At 47.2% G+C, this 5,000-nt stretch overlaps 1 protein-coding gene across 1 annotated transcript in view; it reads right to left on the minus strand.

Annotated features, from left to right (window-relative positions):
* dcc (DCC netrin 1 receptor) overlaps nt 1-5,000 on the minus strand; it is a 357,856-nt gene that overhangs the window by 325,362 nt on the left and 27,494 nt on the right. The window lies entirely within an intron of this gene.

Consider the following 5,000-nt stretch of genomic DNA (forward strand, 5'->3'; position numbering starts at 1 on the left):
GAGGGGAGGGGTAAGGGGTAGGGCCAAGGGGTGAATTGAGATTGGGCCTTAGAATGCTGATGTGAATGGCTTTAAAGGTTACGAGGTATGTTGGAAGGTGCAGAATGTGTAATTTCTGTCCAGAATCCAAATAACTGGCCCCACTCAGGCTGTAACAGTCAAGTGCTGTTATCCACTTTGTAAATCGCCACAGAAGGCAAACAAAATTGTAAGTTCTTTTTAGCTAGTACTGAAAAGTATTTTTAACATGTACTGGTCAACAAAATGTGTGTGACCCCATTTCAGTCCTGAAATCACCCACAACAGCTTTTCACACAACCATCATCTCCTCGACCTCTTTTTCTTCACAAATAGTGTGATAGCCACCACACACACTTCAAAATGCACACACAGCCAGTCTCTCTCTCTTTCTCTCTTTCTCTCTCTCTCTCTCTCTCTCTCTCTCTCTCTCTCTCTCTCTCTCTCTCTCTCTCTCTCTCTCTCTCTCTCTCTCTCTCTCCTCTCTCTCTCTCTCTCTCTCTCTCTCTCTCTCTCTCTCTCTCTCTCTCTCTCTCTCTCTCGCAAATTAGTCCTCCCTCCCTCCCTCACACATTCACACAGTCACACCACATAAATACTACTTTTCTTGGGAGAGAGGACTTCTGCTACATCCCAAACCCTATTTTGGCGAGGCACAGGCAGACACTCCATCAGCCAAGCGGGCTGGACTGGACAGGACTGGGCTGGACCGGGCGATTGTACTGCTACTCGGCATCCTGCCATCTAGCCGTCCTCTTTATTCACACGAACACACAGGGCCTGAAAATTGCCCACGGAACCGGATAATGACCGGCGGATTAGCAGTCCGGCAGGTGACTCCTGCCCATGCCGAGAGAGGACAAACAAGGCGCTTTGTCTCCCGGCAACAGCAATCAATGCGGCAGCTATGGGGGGGCTCTTGACTCCAGTGATTGGCGGGGCTGAGACTAGGCATGCAAGACTAAAACAATTCTATCCAGCCATGCAAAGTCTGGGATGAGTTCTCACAAAATCCCACACAAAACCACACACGCAGTGCAGTGCAGTGCCGAGTCTGCACACACATACACACGCACACACAAAGAGGACTGTTTTGAGTTGCATTTTGAGACTCCACGCTTAAAAGAGATGTAAATTTGCTTCCATACCTAATAAATAGTAGAGAGTAGAGTAGAGCAGAGTATCATTTATTGATCCCGAGGGAAATTAAGATGTCCAGTAGCATACATTCTTCAAAAAACAGAAGACACAAGACATTAAATATGCATGAAAAATGCATGAAATAGAGAGGCGATATAATAAATGATCTATTGATCCATCAGTCTGTCTGTGAATCTGTCTGGTATGGCAACACATGTATCAGGCCTTTTACAGCTGGCTCCATCTGGTTAGGCTACTGCTGCCACATTACTATTACGGCCTGCTTTATTAATCTCTTAGTCCGTATCCCTGGGGCACAGCTAACAGAAATGGAGGACAGTAAAAGCGGGCATAACGTTTTACAGAGGCCTTTAATGGTGAATAATACGTTTAGGTTTTAACTGCATAGCCCAAGCCATGAAAATGTAACTAAGGTAATAACTAGCATGTTTTTAGCTCTCCCACCAACACAATTAAGAGAGAGGTTGCTTTGAATTTTGCCTTAACTGGGGGAGTCGTGAAAAAAAGTACTAGTATGCCTCTTTCATTCCAGAAGACACAGGTCAAGCGAAGGGTTATTTTGAGTTTGGTCTTAAACGTGCCTGTGAGCGCTTGGCGTGAGGATGAGGGGGTAGAAAAGGAAGGTGCCTCGCGTGGCTCATGGCGACTCGTCGGGTTAATTGCGCTGAGCGTATAGTGAAGAGACCCCGGAGCCCCCTGGCCGCCATCTTATTAGAGGCACATCTTTAATCCCACATCAAGCCATTAATAAACCAGACCCGTCACTGCACATGCTGCGGATGAATAGGTGACGCGCTCTCTCTCTCTCTCTCTCTCTCTCTCTCTCTCTCTCTCTCTCTGTCGTGTGTGTGTGTGTGTGTGTGTGTGTGTGTGTGTGTGTGTGTGTGTGTGTGTGTGTGTGTGTGTGTGTGTGTGTATATGTGTGTGTGTGTGTGTGTGCCAAGTGAACCTTTCCGCTCTCTCATTATTAACTCCTTTAAAGATTCCCTCCCCTCCAGCATGAGAGAGAGAGAGAGAGAGAGAGAGAGAGAGAGAGAGAGAGAGAGAGAGAGAGAGAGAGAGAGAGAGAGAGAGAGAGAGAGAGAGAGAGAGAGAGATGGTGCAGCTAAAGATGAAGAAGCACCCACAGACCAGGAGACCAGGCCCACTAGCTGGGTGATGGTGCAGACAGCAGTGGTGCTAGCGATGAGCAATGGAGGTAGGACTCCTTTCCCAAGCCCTAATTGTATCCCTGGTGGGTTGAGACGGTAGAGTATTTGAGGGGTGGAGAAGGTGTTGGAGCGGTGGATGGTGGCGGTGTGATTTGATGGGTAATGGTGGTGCTAGGGAGTTTGTTCATCTTCAAAACCATAATCAGCTAAAGGGGATCCCGTGGAGGGCGAGGCGGGAAAAGAAAAATCGATAGCGCTACAAACTGCTGGCAACAAATCACACTGGAGGATGTGAAGACACGAGGAGGTCCGACATCTTAACTCATCTGCGGTTCTCCTGAGCAGATCAATATATCCACACGACCTAAAGCTGCCTGAGTTAGCAAGTTAGCCGCTCAGGATTATTTGCGGTGGTGTTCATTCCTCAAAAAAGGCAGACTTGTAAGCTCTCACAAACATATGGTAGTAGTAGACACACAAACCAGCGCACACACACACACACATGGTTTTGATCTGAGTCGATGAGCTTTTAGATGTAAAGTTCATCCAGCTCTAGAGAGATAGTTTGTCAGATATGAGTGCAGTGGTGTGCCATTTCTGAGGGCCTTTTTTTCCTTTTTGTTGATTCGGCACACTCGCCGTCAGATCAAACGTCCATTTGGCTGCGCCTGTTTTTCATGAAGTGACCCGTGATAATGGAGCTTCGAGGATGAGAGCCACGCTGGGTTCATGACGGGAGCACTCTGTCGTTTCTCCTCTTGTCCTTTTCCTACCCTCTCTCTCTCTCGCTCTTTCGCTTTTTTTTCTCTCATTTTGGACTGTGTAGTATCACGGAAACTGCATCAATTCAATCTGACTGACCTTGGGCGAAAATAGCTGAGCAAATTGGCTTGACCTACAGTACTGGACTTGCTAAAAAGGTACATTTTGCAGTGTTAAAATCAACACTTTAGTGAGAATGGCCAAGTACTGTAAAATTGTTTAACTTGACTTTAAGTGTTGCATAAGCACTTCAGCAGTTATTGTGTAGCTTCCTGTCTTGTATCCCTCTCTTCTTCTCCTCGATCTGGATGCTCATATGAGCCTTTTTCTATAGCAATTCTAATTACACTAAAAGGTCAACATACACAGCACGCACACAACATTTTTCGAATAATGTTCGCTTGCAATTCTCTGTCATGAGTACACGGAGACCATGCTGTCTACCCACACAGTGCGGGTGAGAGGAAGAAAAAAAACATCTAAGACCCCCGACTGTGAGACAAAATAGTAGAACAAAATAGAAACTCCCACCCCGTTGCTCTCTGCCGCCGTCTTACAGTAGTTAAGAGGATGCGAGCCGGGAGGAAGGATGAGACGTGGATAAGACGAGTCGGAATATGACTCGGAAGAAGAGGGTTAGCATAGCTCTAATGAGAGCTCTCTCTGTGCCCCTGCCGGCCCCCCATCCTTCTCTGCCTGCCATCGCCATGTCAACCCCTTCACCCAGCCCAACCCATCCCTCTCTCCATCCCTCCCACCCTCTGGCTCGGCCTTGCTAGCTCGCTCCAAAGGCCACTGAAGATGAGCAAAGGGGGAAAGACACATCATTACATCTACCCTTCCCTTCAACCTTTTCTCTCTCCATCTCTCTCTCTCTCTCTCTCTCTCTCTCTCTCTCTCTCTCTCTCTCTCTCTCTCTCTCTCTCTCTCTCTCTCTCTCTCTCTCTCTCTCTCTCTCTCTCTCTCTCTCTCTCTCTCCTTCAACATCCACCCCCTCCATCTTTTTCCTCCCTTCCACTCCCTCGCAGCTTCTCTGCCCCTTCCATGTCACAGTGGTTCTGACCCAGGGGAGTAGTTGAGGGCCTTGCCAGGAGCTTTTCCAATGAATCCTTGCTTTCGTGCTCGGAGACTAGCAACACTGTGCAACGCTAGCAGCTAACAAGGGGGAATTCGACTGCTCCTCCTCCTGCAGCAGCATAATTACTACATACTGTACGTATAACGACACACCGTAGCATATAGGTTTGGAGACACTACACCAGCAACAAGGGCATCCCAGCAGCGGACTCAGACTGAACATTCCACCTGCACTACTATATTTGTGACTGAACTTTCAACCTGCACTAACTCAAAACATGCGCGCACACACACACACACACACACACACACACACACACACACACACACACACACACACACACACACACACACACACACACACACGCACACACACACACACAAGCACACTGCACTTTCTGCACTAAACCCAAACATACACACACTGACACACACACACACACACACACACATACACACGAACACACACACAGACGCACACCGCACCTTCTACCTGCACTAAACACACACACACACACCTACACACACACACACACACACACACACACACACACACATACACACACACACACTGCTGCTGGTGTACTTGACAGACCTTTTTAATATTTATTTTTCTTCAAAATGCTACTATTACTATGTCAGAACGCTATAAAGGACTTTTTAGGAAAAGCACAAAAGCACAACAATTACCTCTTAATGTATGTCCTCTACAAGTCTTCTGTTGTCCAGTCTTGCACTTTAAATGTCTGTATGAGCACTGTCTATGTCCATACTGTCTTAAGTCCATGTATAAGTACTGTCTATGTCTATACTGTCTATGTCCTTACCTAG

Source organism: Engraulis encrasicolus, chromosome 11 (genome assembly GCF_034702125.1).
Source record: "Engraulis encrasicolus isolate BLACKSEA-1 chromosome 11, IST_EnEncr_1.0, whole genome shotgun sequence".
In the NCBI taxonomy this organism is placed as follows: Eukaryota; Metazoa; Chordata; class Actinopteri; order Clupeiformes; family Engraulidae; genus Engraulis; species Engraulis encrasicolus.